This window comes from Pteropus alecto, unplaced genomic scaffold, assembly GCF_000325575.1.
Source record: "Pteropus alecto unplaced genomic scaffold, ASM32557v1 scaffold59, whole genome shotgun sequence".
In the NCBI taxonomy this organism is placed as follows: domain Eukaryota; kingdom Metazoa; phylum Chordata; class Mammalia; order Chiroptera; family Pteropodidae; genus Pteropus; species Pteropus alecto.
Genome location: NW_006443292.1, coordinates 1,918,221 through 1,934,138, shown reverse-complemented (window position 1 = coordinate 1,934,138; position 15,918 = coordinate 1,918,221).

Here is a 15,918-nt window from a genome sequence, read left to right as displayed (position 1 = left end):
GAGCAAATGCTTCCCTTCCAGGTCCCCACTCTGCAGCTGATTTAGTGACACATCGCATCGGTTGCCTTCAGGACAACAAATAATCTGAACCTCGTTGATCATCTGAATAAAACTCCCGGGTTGCATGTCCACTGACAGTAAACATCTAAGTCTTTTCAGATATTGATCCCATTGCTGTTTCTACACACATAATTAGTTTAATCATTTCGACAGATCCCTCCAGTGAGTTTGGTCAAACAACCAGGTAAGTCATCTAAGAGATTAATTTGTCTGATGTGCTTCATATAATGTGTGCCCAATCAATATTTGGTGAGTTAGTATTTTTTATTGAGTTAATGAATTTGAATAAACTAGTGAGTCTCTGAATATTACAAATTTTATGAGGAGTGACTGGCTATATAGATACTCCTCAAAGAACGATATCCATGCATAAGCATGAGACGTATGGTCATAGGTTGAATAAAAGGACATGTAAATTTAGTAATGTCTGAATGCAGACATTAACTAAAAATAAAGCAATGGAATCTACCAACATTTTTGAGGTAAATGCATTAATTATGCAGATCTCTGTCTATTCTAGGAAGATATGGTTCTTGTTTTCAAGTTTTCATTTGTTTTACGAGCTTCTTTTTGAGGTGGATTCTGTAGGCCTGACAGTAGAGAAAGATATTTTTTCGAGCTTTCCACTACCTTCAGGAGTTCATGCTTTTGAAAGAAAGGCAATGCTATAAATTCTAATGCTGTCAGTCACCACAATCTGTACAAGGAAGCTTCTCAATATATCATTTTGACTGACTGCAAAGTTTTTATGTATTTCTGTGTATCTGCTTAAGAAAAAATATATACACAGACACAGAGAGTTATTGAGTAAACACTCTGTTATTATCGGAAAAAAACTTTACTAACCAAGTTAATTTCTCGTACTTTTTGTCCGAATCAATTGGAAAACAGCATCGAAAAGATTGATGTGTTTGTTGTATTAGGACGATATTCAAGAAATGAAAATTTAAACACTGCCATGCTACTTTAGTAAAAGGCATGCATGATTCTATTTAAAGATTTATTGAGGGTAAATTAAGGGCAAGTGTAGTTTTTCTTAGATGAAAAAAAATTCATCTTATGCTTTAAAGAACCATCTGTCTATCCTCCTTTCCTCCTGGGGTTTTAAAAATGTAGTACCAAGGAATTTCATTGATCCCACTCTGCATCCCCAAGGATTTGCTTCTCTACGTCCTTTCCCAAGTATCTGCCATTTCCCATGAAGCTATATCCAACGCTTAAACACATAGTGTCCCTTTCTTGCTTAATCCCACCATAAGCCTAGAACTATTTTTAGCCACGGTTAGGTTTTCTCCTAATGACTGATGTTATATTTTTCTCCCATAAATCATCATCATTATAGAATATGACCAAGATTATAGCAACAGGTTTGACAGCTCACGGGTCCTTAGAAAGTTAGTTCTTAGTTATGATTTCTTAAAGTGCTCAAATCCAGTCCAGAACAGAAGTACGAAGTCTCTGCTAACACCTCCTCGTTTCCTTCTCTCATAATATTTTCACCCTCGCTGCTGTTTGACGGCCATGCAGTCTCACAGACGCCCTTTGTTCTCTACTTATACCTCCTACTCCCACATTTGCTTTATCATTGGTTCCTATCAATAACACCTTGGTAACTTGTTTTCATTTGTCATATGCTTGGCTCGGGTTCGGATCTGCATGATTGCTCTACTATTCAGACTAATCTCTTAATTGAATTCTCAAATCTCCCCTTCCTTTAGGCTGTTCTCCACACAGCTACCTAAAACGCAGCTCAGAAGTGCTGGTTTTCCCAGGCACAGTTCGAGGAGCCTTTTGGACCCACGGCACGCATACTAGAAGCCACGTTCTTAACTCTCAGTGCGGTTTGAGTCACCTGCCTTCCTCCCTCTGTACACACCCCTCCCCTTGCCTCTCGCCCAGCGCCCAGCACCCAGCTCCCGTTTTGACCCTGAAGTGACCGTCTAACCACCTGTGCTCCATGTGCTGGGTCCCGTAGCTGTCAAGGCCAGGGCAGCAGAGAAGAGCGGAGCCCCATTTCCTCCTCCCCGTTAGCGAGAGTCTTGCTTGTGGGTGAGGTTTCCATGCTCTGGAAATGCCTGCCGCTGGCAAGTATTTTCTCATTAATGTCTACTTCTAAATAACATCTCACTTCGGATTTGCTCAAAAGAGCAGCCCAAAGAAACTGTGTGAACTTCGGTCAGGGTACGAGGCAAAAGAGGGAAAGACTCTGACAAAGCGAAACTCGGTTTTCCAAAGTGACTCTGTCAGGGCTGAAGACTCGTGCAAGAAAGATCGTGTGCATCCTTTCATTTGCCTCGCCTTTCATGACAGTCTGCTGCGAGCTGAGAAGAAACTAATCAAAAATCGGAACAGGATAACATTTTCTTTTAATGCTTCCTGCGAGTATAGAAACATCAACTGGGATGCAGCGAAGTGAGGTGGGTAAGTTGATCAGAACACATCCTAACACGTAAGGATGCATGGGGAAGCTCGTCGTTAACCTCTCCACCTACAGTGAGGGTATAACAGCGATAACAGCATTTTTAAAACAATGGTATTTTCCCCAAATATCAGTCTCTCCATTGTGGATCAACAAGTGATTTTTGATAATAGCAATTACATATTAGAGTCCTAAATGGAAATAATTACTTCCTTTTGAGCAAATGTGGTTTTTAAAAGCACAACGGATGGGATTTTTGGCCCTCTGCTTGTGAAAGATATTGGTCTGTAGTTTTTCTATGTTCTAATGTTTTTATCTGGTTTTGATAATCGGGTAATTCAGACATGCAGGTATGAAGCGATCCCTCTGCTTCTATTTTCTGCAAATATTTAAAAATATTTGACAGAACTCACTAGTAAAACTATCTGGGTCCAGTGCCTTTTTCTAAGAAGGTTATTAATTTTTGATTCAATTTTTAAAGTAGATATAGGGAATATCCAGGTTATTTCTATTTATTTTTTCTTATGAGTTTTAATATTTCGATTTGTGTCTTTTGAGGAATCAGTCCGTTTCATCTAGGTTACAAAATTTATAGAAATAAGATTTCTCATTATTTTCCTTTCTTATTCTTTTAATGCCCATAAAATTAGTAGTGATGCCCTGTCTTTCCTTTCTGATATTGGTCATCTGTGTAATTTCTTCTTTTATTCTTGGGTAGCCTGGCTAGAAGTTTTTTTGTTTTTTATTGAGATTTTTCAAAGAAACATTTTTTTCTCTATTGTTTTCCTGTTTTCAGCTTCACTGATTTGTGTTCTAATTTCTTATTCTTTTTCTACTGTCTGCTTAAATTGTTCTTCTTTCTCTAGGTTTCTAAAAGAGAGGCTTAGGTTATTGATTGTAGATATTTCTCCTTTTTAATATATACATTTAATACCCTAAATGTCCCTCTATGCTCTGCTTTCGCTACGTTCTACAAATTTTGACATAAGGAAAGAAAAAAGAAAAAGTAAACGAGGACGCAAGAGTATTTGTGTACATTAACATCTTTCTAAGCAAAGATAGAAATGTAATTCCTATTTTTTATTTTGTATCTTAATGAAAACAATTTAATATGAGCAGTCTGAAGCTAGCATAGGCTAATAAGAGGACATTTTTTCAAAGCTTTGATAAAGACAAATCGAATCAAATTTTTTCCTAAACTCACATTATGGAGAATTTACTGAAATGGTAAAAAAGAATCACAATAGTCGATTCTTTGAAGACCTGTAAGTTGGCGGCCACCACACTGAAAAGTCGAGTTCTAGTCCACACCATGCTGTTTCCACAGGGCACCTTTGGGAAGTCAAGACTCATCTTAGGGTTCCTTCCATTTACGGGGCCTGCACAGTCGGCTGGGCCGGCCCTACATCCCGCGTATTCTGTGGTTCTCAGTGACAGTTCCAAGCCCTCCTGGGAGGCTCCTGAAGCCTTTCCATATGGCCTCAGGTAGAGTATAGTCACCCCTCAGTATCCACGGGGGATTGATTCCAGGAACTGTTCCCACGCCAAAATGTCCTTTCTATAAAATGGCACAGTATTTGCATAGAACCAATATTTGCATACAGGCCACGGCAGGTGCACGGACGCCTCCCTTCATTAGTGTGGACTCGGCACAGTGCTCAGTGTGTGGCGAACTCGAGCTTTGCTTTTTGGAATTTTCTGGGATTTTAAAATTTTTTTTCGAATATTTTTGATCCACATTTTGTTGAACCCATAGATGCAAAACCCTTAGAAACGGAGGGCCAATTCTATATACTGCTTACAAATTAAAGATGCAAACTGGAACTTTATAGGAAGAATACGGCGGCGATAAATGAAATGCATTTCGGATATTTTAGCCACTTATCCTGGCTTTGGACTCCATCCCTTTCCCCGAGTCTACTACTATATGGTTGTCTCAAAAGACACATATCTACGGCTTCTGTTTTTAAAAGGTAGGTCATTCATACCTTTCTAAATGATCTGCAGGAGAATTCTGAGTCATTTACTAAGTCCTCTTGCCCAAGATCTCGTTGCAGTGGGGAAAAGCACACACGTGTTCTCTTCCTTCCCTACTGTGATAAACTGGAATCTGGGTGAGGATTGGGTGCGTGTCGAATAGCGTCCACATTCTCTCGCTCTCTGTCTCTCTCTCTCTGTCCCTCTAACAGTCTCTCGCTGCACGATCCTGAAGACTGATCAGGTTCTAGCAGTTTCCCTATTTATTCCACCCCAGTCAGTGAGATCTTTCTGTCTCTCCTCCGGTCCCTTCTCTCTGTGGTTCCCAGAGAGGAACGTGAGTGTTGAAAGTGTCAGAACAGTGTAAATGCTGATGTATAGGCCACAGTTGTCCCTCTCAAAAGGCCTTCAGAGCCCCTGCCTGCTCCGTCCCCTTCAAGTTGGGAGTGATTCATCAGCTGGCCTTTAGCAAGAAAAGAGGCCGGCCTGAGGTCTCGGGCCTTTGACCTCGGTGAAGAGAAAGGTCACGCAGAGCCCAGCTCTGCGAGCCCGAGCTGGAGGCGCAGGCACAGCCACCGGAGGCGGGGCGCCTGGCGGAGCGGAGGGGGATGGTGGGAAAGAGGGGGAATTTAGAAAAGTTAAGAGTATATTTCTAAGGGACTCAGTGGATCAGCTGACAGCTGGGGCCAGGGGTCATGTTTATGCTCGATTCCCTGAGCGTGTTACAGTAACATCTGCTTGTTAAGAGTCTTTAGGGAACAGGCGTGGGGACCAAACGCTCCTGACCTCCTTCCACAAAAGGGGACAGGCTAAGAGATAAGGGGTTCCTATTAATGTTTGTGTTAGGCTTAACGCCCCCCCTCGTCTGGGCAGGATTGGTCAGCTTCACCCCATTTCTTTTTATCGTCTTGCTAAATATTTAAATGAGCCCCATGGTTGTCAGTGGAATAGCATTTGAAATTGCAGAAAAGAAGGTTAGAAGTCGAGAGGGGAAATTTTGGGTGAAAATAAAGAATGAGAAAGATTGAGAGGAAAAACAACATCTCAGGAAATTCTTCACATGCTAGAACTGAATCATTTCACAGAAACGACTCAACTTTTGACATCATAAATAGAATAAAAAACCAGATGTAATTGTGCTCTGTCATATTCTGTCATAAACTCCCTAACAGGAGAGATGATTTGGTCACTCGGTTACCAAGAAATTACAACTTCACACGGTAACTGCCTCAGACATTTGTGTGCTAGACTCAGAATGAGGACGGAAGTCACGATTGAGGGAAGGTTGAGGACTGAACGCTTGATTCCACTTTTTTTTTTATTAACCTTTTAGGTTTTGAGTCACTTTTATGCCTTTTCCACCAATTTTCCTTTAAAAAATTCTAGTCTTTTTTTTCCCACTGTTACCAAAGGATTAGAGCTTTTGTATGGTTATATCCCCTACCTCCAATTCCTCTGGGCAAATAAATAAATCAACGGCAGCATAATACAATTTCTGGAAAATGAGTCGAAGGAAGAAGAAAATGCACTGAACTCCTAATTCATTTTCTTAAAAAAAAAAAAAATTGCTGAGTGTCTGCTGGCTTCTAAAGTGCACATTTTGCATTGGTTACAATTATCCAGACTTCCGTGTTCCCATTTCCCTTGATTTTTGCTTAGAAGATTCTAGAAGGACTCATCTGGGTTTTGTAAAAGGCCTTCGGTGCCACTGCAGGCACACGCATACGCAGTTGATATATGCAAGAGCGGACACGCCTGCTGCGTAGCCGATGCCTCAACCACTGTGTGACACTTTGTTTCAGGCTAAAGCCAGTAGAAGAATACGATTTGGGAGTGGGGGCGGGGGAGGGTGGAAGGTGGAGATAGAGGATGTTATTTTTAGCTAGAGAGAAATCTAACGGAAGCGAGTATGTGCTAACATGAAGAAGGCCTCCTTTGAGGTCCGGGTCCCCAGCAAAGTTCACAGTCCAACCTTCCCAGAAAACTGTATGAGAACAACAAGTTTGCTACTTATAGGACTCGCCCTGGAGAAACAGCTCCAAGGAGGAGAGCAGACTGTTCTGAGGCACACTGGACAGGAGAGGATGGGGCCTCTTTAGAGGTAAGGGCTTGGGGGTGTGTGTGTGTGTGAGTGTGCATGTGTGTGTCTCGTTGGAGGTAGGATGGGTGATGGGAGCTGTTCAAAACCACTTTGTGATTATAAATAATAAAAAAATTCAATCGGAAGTGCGTTCTGCCAGACTTGACAATAAACCTCCTAGAAGGGCATTCAGATTTTCTTAATCAGGGTCAGACCCACAAGCATAAGGCCAATGAGTTCAGTGGGAAAAACGACTCTTCTTCCCGGTTTTTTTTGCCTTTCCTTTTTTCTTTCATTTGGAAGGGACCCCCTCATAAACATGCAGAGCAATTTTCCAGTACATTAACCCAGGAGGGATCCTCTCTCCGTCAGCCCAAGAGACAGAAAAGTTGAGAAACAGGGCGAGGAGAAGATGGATGGGCCCGGGATATAAGAGAGGGCACTTTTTCCACTGTCCTGCCCTGTACGCCCAGGACAAAGACTTCATTGACTGCAAGGCTTGACATCAGCCTCATAAACTAGTAGTCAGCCACAAAAGGTCTGACACTTGAAAGTACCAGTCCCTGCCTTCTCTCTATTGCAGCTGTGCAGGGGCGTGGGCCTAACAGTGGTGTCCCTTTGTCAGCCCATGGGACAAGAGGTGAAGATAAATAGTGTTGACTTTAATGTAGTCACACGATTTTGCTGTTTCCCAAAAGACAACATTTCCTTCCAGGTGTCGTCACATCATGGCCTCCGGAGATGTAACGATCTGCCCTTCGGCCCGGGAGGAGGGAGAGAGGTGGCCTGAGGACAGCCATGAGGGTGCGGAGTGGACGTGTGCTGGGAGGAGGGGGGAGGGGACGAGGGACGAGCACGAGCTGTGGGCTCTGTACCTTGTCCTCCGTGAAGAGGTGGCGTGGTTTTCGGGTCCCCCAGCTCGGTCGCAGTGGGTTTCATTTTCTTGAGATCCTTGAAAATGATCCTGGAAGGGAAGAATGAATGCAGTGAGCAAAACTGAAAACCCTGTACGATGGTATGATTTAAAAGATTTTCTTAAAAATCGCCTTGCTATCTTTCCGGTTATTACAGGGCCAGACGTTAAAATACTTTCCCGGGAACGTACGACTTTCAAAGAAGCACTTAGGTAGGACGCGAGCAATGAAGAATTCTACGTGTCGAAAGCGGGAGCACATCGGCTGCGTGGTCTGTTGCATTCGGTGGTGGTTTTCATCAGTTTTTACTTGACTGGGCATCAGCTTAGGTAAAGCCTTTATTATGATTATTTTGTGTCTGTGTTAGGGAAGAATGAATTTGAAATACAGATCACAGAACCCATTTGGACTTGATGGCAGAAGGCCAAGTTCAATTGGCTGGAGTGGATCACCTTGCTTAATGTCATCTTAAACTTGTGTGGCGCCATTTTGGATCTGTCCTCCCACCCTTTGAAGAGGTGCATTGGAAGATGATGTCTGAGCCGTGCCTAGTTATAAGCATCTGCCTGAAGTCAGAACTGTCACCAGAGTGGATTCTTAAGGGCTAGAACATTCAAGCCCTTACGAGCTGTGTTTTATGTGCTGAGAGAGAAAAGCGTGGTAGCTCAAACACCCACAGGTCCCCGGTGCCCAAGCCGAAGACAAGCGAGCGTGAGTCGAGCCACGAAAGTCAGAGGAGTTTTACTTAAACACCAACAGCGGACCTCAGATCCATCACACGTTAGCTGATCTTCGACATTTGGCTGAGTTTTCCTCCCCATTCTCCCATCAACTTTCTGACTTTAGAGCCTCCTTCTACTTATGACACCTCTTTGCCTCATTCGAGCATATATTTTAGAAATTACTCATCCAAGTTATTTCAAAAATTCTATTCTATTAAACTCTGCTGCAATCTCATTTCAGAGAACATTGCTTGAGGCTAAGGTTTAGAGATATCTCCATTGATGGGAAAATATCTGAATGATATTTTTCTTTCTCTCTTGCTCCCTATGCTCTCACAGTGAGCTGCAGTGTAAGTAATCATGGGGGAAAATAAGACAACATGTAAGAAAACAATTGAACACTGAAGAATATAATCTTGGTTTAAGGTACTGTTGGTATCCCATCTAGAAAGGTCAGTGAACTTGACGTGTGTACCGGATCCAGCATTTCCTCGACTCTGCATCTGGGCCTGTGTCTCGGACTTGCATTTTTCTTGGTTCTCCTTGAGGACAGAGAGTTTTATAAACACACCGTTAAAAGCTGACTTCCCAGGCAGAGACGTCTGCATATGGATGCCCTTGTGGGATTCGGTGACTGGCCTCATTTTCCTTGTCTGAATCAGAGTTTAAAAATTCTTTTAAATAAACATTTGTGTTCTGGCTTATCGAAGGTCTTACTTTCTGACAAAACTCTCTTTTTATTTGCATGCTATAAAACCTTTCTTTTGGGTAAAACGAATATTTCAATCTCTTTGTATTTATGCCAATACAGGCCACGAGCCACACTGCGACTCGTGTGTGTATCGGGAGCTGGATTGAGCTGGCAAGGCTTTCTATTTTCCTCACTCACTTTGTCTTGCGAGCCAGACTATTGCTGCAGATAAAAAGGAAATATTTTGTTTTTTGACCCAAAGACTGAAGAATTCTCTCTGTGCAAAGCACAGCAGCAGCGCCTGTGCCCTGGGTCCTTATGGAACCAAGGCCACAGGACGCTGATCAGGAAAAGAATAGATGTGTTGGTTGCGTCCTTCTTCTTGCTGTTGGGCACCAAGAAACGTCTGCTGAGGGCCTGTGATTACTCATGCGCCTTGATGCCAAGGTCACGAGGATGCAGATCAGTTGAATCAAGGAGTCGACTGCTGTTTCTAGTTGTCTCGCTTTGTTTCCCCCTCAATGATTTAACCTCACATAATAACAACGTAGGAAACGTGTCCAATTTGATAACCCGTGAACCTCAAACTTGCCATATCTCAAACTCAGTTCCCGTTTCTCTTTAGCAAAAGGGCTCTGTCTTCCCTTTTCTTTCTCCATCCGTATTGTCATTGTTTTTGTTGTCCAAACACACAACATTTAGCCACATCTCAGAATTTTTTCCTAGCTTCTCTCGGGCTCTCTGTGCTAACGGTGACCTGGCCCTGCGGAATCTTTCTTGCTTCTGGTTCGGATTCTATCCCCGCCCTTTCTGTTGGCCCATGTCGCTGAGGCTCTCGGACCTTCGTGCCTGAGCTAGCGCCTCGCCCCCACGTGAGCTCCCTTTTTCCTCACTGGCCTAATATAATTCTCTGCACCAGCCCCCTCTCTCCTGCTCACGCTCCCATGACTTGTGCCTCAACATTGTTCTTCCATCCAGACGAGATACATTTTACTCCCTCACACACTGGAACTCACATCCTTCAGCAAGCCTGCCTTCACCCTTCCAGAATATCCAGTGAATACTTTCCCTCCGGACACTAACTGCACCGTCGGCTTTTACCATACACTTCATTATTCTCGTCTGAGACAACACATAAGGTGCTCAGTGCAATGTTGCAGACGCTGTGAGCATTAGGAACGCGGTTGCATAAAGTTTGTAAATCTGGCCAGGAGGTTGGATATAAAGACAGGCGGTGATGAGAATATTGAAACTAGTTCTTATCGATCGAGTGCCTCTTTTGTGCCAGGAAGTGTTCTGAGCCTTTTACGGTCATTGTTTCATTTAATGCTGACGATAACCCCATGAGATGGTTGGTATCCCATTTCACAGGTGTGGAAATGGAGCCGCAGACATGCTCGGTCCAGTCAAGTACCAGTCTGAACAGGGAGCCAAAGGTTTGTGAAAGACTCGTAAGAGAGATGACCTCCGTCCGGCTGAGACCGGGCTTGTGAAGGAGCTTTACAGGGAAGAGGAGGGTGACTTGGTATTTCTCATTTAATGAACTAGAAATGCTGCGTGAGTCGCTGAGGATGTTCACAGCCCCAGTGCTGCTCCCTAGAGCTCCTTATCCTGGTCGTGTGTCCTTTCTAAAGTCAGTGACTTCCTCGCGGGGCTGTTGAGAGGATGAGACCGAATGGACAGAGTGTTCACGTGGTCATTTCACACGCGTTGAAAATATCGCCATCGTCATCGCCGCCATCACTCGTGCCCGCGTATCTCTAAATCTCACTGGATACCAGTGACCAACACGACGACCATGGTTCCGGTACTAATATCAATGCTACATTCGGTTGTGCAGTTTGGTAGAGGGTTTATGATACGAGGCTAGTTAATCAAAGACTCTGCTGCGTTTTATTAATATACAACCAGCAATCATCGCTTCTCGTGTATCACACGTGAGACTCCTCTGGGGGAGGGGGTGGCAGTGTCCTCTGTTAGGGACAGTAGCTGTGACTCCCCTCGCGTACTCTCCTTCTCCTCCACTTTGCCCTTTAACGACTCGGCATCCTTAATCCAAAGTGGATTCCATTCGGATGCCATTTAATAGATCTATTTATTGTTAAGTTCATTTGAAAGTTTACCGGCAAGTAATAGCTCTGAAATGTCTGAACTAAAACTAAATTTATGGTTGACCAGTATCTTTTCTCTCAATTATCTGTCCTTTAAATTAAATGCAATTAAAAACTTCAAAAAATATGAGTTATTTGCGGTTTAACTGAAAAATAAGGTTAAGGTAAAACATATTTTGCTTGTAATTCATTTCTCCTTTCCAAGGGCAAATGACACATATTTAAATAAAGAGAACTGATTATTTGAACAACAACTATTAAGACAGCTTTGTCTAGAAAGCTGTACATTTAGAAATATTGATCTGACTTAAAAAAACATTCTTCTGAAGTAAAAGTAATGTAAAGAGTTTTCAGTGTAGATTCTATTATCAAGGACACGATTGCTTTCAGTTTGACTTTCCTGAAACGCAATTCTTTTGTGTAAAATGTATTGCTTATCATAAAAATAAAATAATTTTCTAAAAAAATGTATGAGCGTCTGGGTTGCAAACATTGGATTTTTTCATTTTTATATTTGATCAGTCTTAATGTTCTATAGTACAGATTTATCCAATGTACAATCTGCATTTAAAAGGTATGTCCACACAGCTAGTTAAACGAGAAAAAAAAGCAAAAAGAGGTGATGTTTAACGAATTTTCTTTTTTAACTTTCCAGAGATCCCCTACTTCTATCTTCGAGCTAGTTTAAAAATTCCTAAGCACGTTTTGAAGTTCACAGAGAAATAAAATTAAAATCAGTGTGAGAGGCAACGTGAGTTTTCCTATTCCATCATTTATTATACAGTTCTAATTAAAAATCAGAAAAAGGGAGGAAAAAAGTAATCTCAGAATAAAGCTTAAAATTATTCAATACACTTTACGTTTTAACTCAGCGTCCTTCCTTTTCTCCTATGGCCACTAACCGATGGTTGGAAACTTCTGGAGTAAGAACGTGTCCCTTTAGTGCTCGCTGCCTTGGACCAAAGTGCCATTGAAACGCAACAAAATATTTAGGTGACTTGGAGGGGAATTTCTGACTGTGTGCTACTTTCCCTTTAAAATAGTATTTTTTCTCTCTTTTTTTTTTTTTATAAATAAAGTCAATTTTAATCATGTATGATCAAGGCTTAATATGATAGCACAGGGACGTCATAAACAAGATCTACACAAACTGAAACGGTCTCATAAAAACATGAGTTCGATAGTAGGTCTGAAAGTAGATGAGAATACTTCACCGCTCAAATGTGCTTCTGTTGGAGTTTTAAACTATACGTTTCTCCGATTATTTAAAAAATTACAAGCAGTCACTATAGAAATTTTACAATTCGGAAAACCATCCAAGAGGATTACTTCCTAATGATCAAACCACTCAGGGGTAACTTGGCTGGCATTACACTTGAATTTCTCGTAGACGGGACGAAGAGATGACATGCAATATATTTAACAATCGGTTCTGCACGAGCATTGACCAATGGGAATCTTTGCCATATGTAAAATCTAGATGAATCATATGTTTTGCTGAATATTCTCTCTCCTGTGTGTATACGAATATATGTCCATAAACAATATATTAGTTAAAACGCTTACATATACAACATACGGTTTAATATATTCATACGTTTTGAATATAATCGTTGTAATGCTGAGGTTTGGACTATTCTAACTATTATTTATCTTTGATTAATCTGTGAAAAAATAGGAGAGTTGCTAGGCAAATTAGAAATGGAAATTTGATTATTAGGGGGATGGGTTTTGAAACTACTGAACAGCCATCTTTAGCAATGACTCGGCGAGGTATAAGTGGTCCCTCGCAAGACCACAGAGAAGCTGAAGGAAGCATTTCGGTAGAGCGATGTTTTCTTATCACTGACAGGGAGAAAGTGTGGCATTTTAAATAATCCGCATGGCTTTTTAAGCTATTTTTTTTTTTGCACTCTTTATCAATTAATGCATTTTTTAGTACTATCCCCCAGCAGTTAGCCCTAAGAAGTAAATATTTAACGCTATTAAAATTTCATTTGCTATCCAACTTTATTGTTTGAGAACAAATCGTACGTACCTAGGATGAATTTTGTAAACTTTGTCTTTAAGAAGCAAAATTGTATTCTGGGTACACTGTGACTGCATCGGCCTTAGTAACCGGGGAGGTTTTACGGATTCTCAGTGAGACATTAGGTTCACCTTGAAGCTCACCATTAAGACATCCTCCCCCAAATGAGTGATCATTAACTTGTAAATCCACGAGGGAGCCTTGAAGTATTTTTGAGACGTTAGGGAAAAGGACACCGAAGCGTTAGTCTTGGAAAATAAGAAGGGATTCATACACGATTTACATGGGTTTAGGCCAAGAACTGCATCTCTGATATTGGGCTAACCGGGGTGCTCGCCTTATTCCGAACAATTTCTTTGTTTTCACACAGCTACCTACACTGTTTGGTTATTATGAAAGTACACTAACCCGAGTGGTCATTGTGAGGGGAAAGCCTAATAAAGAGCCAACTGAAAATTCGATTTTAAACATAGACGCGCACTCCCCCGCATTACGGAACGGCCTGGCCTCTCATGGGACGTGAAGGTGCTGGGAGAACGCTCGCTTTTACCTTTATTCACACCCCAAAACGTCCTGTACCAGGGAGCTCACTCCACCGGGGAAGAGCCATTTCTACCCTCATTTGTCTGAAACATGAAAACAACATAACAGCTGCATGCTGCATTGAATAAGGAAGATACACATGCATTTAAATCACTTATATCTTACTTTTTTATGATGCAATTGTGAATTATGTTCTTTTTGCATCTGTAATTAGAGGGCAGAACAGATGGCGAAGGCTTCGTTTAAAGTGATGTGTCCATTAAAATAACCTAGGCTGCCAAACGATTGTTCGCTCCGGCGGGGCATTCATTCACTGTGGCAGGCACTTTGCGGTACTGAAATATGCTACAAAGGCCCCTGGACTATACATGACGCTTATTATTTTTAAGGGCTTTCCAATAAAAGGGTTCACTGTAGCACAGCTAGCTTTGTCCCTCATTTATCTTCCGAGCATATGTTTTACTATATTGTTCTAATTAAAAAGTGACCTTGTATATAATGATCAGAACTCAGTGCTGAAAATGATTCATGTAGGAGCTGGGGATATGAGAAGACACTCAAGCCATATTACACTGGGCAGTGAGGCGGGGGCGGTGGCTTTGGGGGAGAAAATCTTCTTCCAAGATCGCAGCGTGAGGAGTTGAGAAGATTCCATTCATCTCTGGGATGCATTAGCCTCTCACTGCGCATTATTTGGAGGAGGTGTTCGAGGAGGAAAACAAAAACAATAAAAGGGTAAAATTCACAAAATTTGGTGCAAAGATGCTCGTACAAAATTTAGTTCATTTACCTTTGGCCAAAGCATATTCTTTGTTCCATGAATACGTGTCGTCTTCTCTTTCACCGGACTACTCGGCAAGTCGCAGTTCCTGAGTGGAGCGTTACTGTGTTTTGAACTCTCTGCAGGACGCCCGTGTGCTCCAAGGATCAACAGTTCCGCCCCTGCTTCTGTTATTGTTACTCATCGGCGTCTCCTCCATCATCATTCACTACTTCACACGAGGACCTCAAGAAATTTAAAGATATTTTACCTGTCCGTTAAAATCTTCAAATCTCGTTTCTTCACGGCAGGACGTGATTAATCGGCAAAGAACAGATGAAGGGCTTGGCATTCAAGATTCAGACTTTTCGCAAGTGTAAGAATATTCCAGACATACTCTTCATCGATTTAAAATGGCATCAGGACATACAAGGAGTGCGGGGCTAATGCGGAGTGAGGAACAGCTGCATATACAATAAAATATGGTTGCCAAACGTACCGGGGGAAAATGGTTCTTTTGAGTTTTTTTTTTTTTATTATGAAAACTCAATTTTAAAATATCAATATTTTATGCTTTAATTTTTGATCTCTGACCAAGCTATTTGTCATTGTTGGAATGGTGTTCTGCATTCTCTACTTATGTGCTTTTTCATTGTGAAATGGGTCTTTGGTGATCATTGTTTTTCACCGAGTGCATCTATCTCTCCAGGTTAAGACTCCGGGGTTTTTACTTCCCCAAAGGTTACATCTATAATAATTGTGTTAGCCTACCTGCCAGTGGCCATTTCTCAATTATTCTAACGCAAGTATTTGTGATTTCCAGCATGAGCGTGCCTCCCGCGTCTCTCCATACACGGACGCTTGCTTAATGAATGCCTGTGGTTTGTGTCCTCTGCCCCAGAAAACTGAGAGGCCATAGATCAGAGGAGAAAATGCTAATTCAAAGGCCAGGCACGATATGGTTTGAAGCTTCTGTCGACCTGCGGAGATGGCTTAGAATTCTCCGATTTGTCCAAGGAACTTTTTGAACCTATGCAGGTTTCAATCTATTAAGGCCATTCAAGAGGCCTGGCAGCTTTACCCACCTAGGTTAGCGCTGTGTGTGTGTGTGCGCACGCACGAGCGTGCATGCACACGCACTCACTGAGGCCTTGAGCATTGTTCATTCTGATTGTGAGCGGAGGTGATGACTGACATGTTGTCGCAGAGGACAGTTTGCAGGTCTCGCAGAGACCTGTTGGGATGAACGCAGTCGAGATAATAGCGTCGGGGCAGGACAAAAGCAACGTCACTGTGAAAACGCCTTCAACCTGAAACACGCTGACGGAAACCACGCACGGACAATGCACGCGAACTGCCTAATGCGGTACGGAAAGATAGCAATAACCCTTAATGGCAACTCCGGAACGAAGCATTATGGGAGCCGGCAGAAAGGGAAACGCAGAGTGGTTCTCTTTTTGTTTAGCCGTAAGTGCTTATCAAGGTTAGCGGGTGCTCAAGGTCTGTGACACCGGAATAATTTGTTTTATTATAATACACGGAAGAGGAGAGGGCTCAGGGCTTTCTGAGCGACTCAGGCGGCCAGATACAATCCTACCGTCTGAGCTCTTAA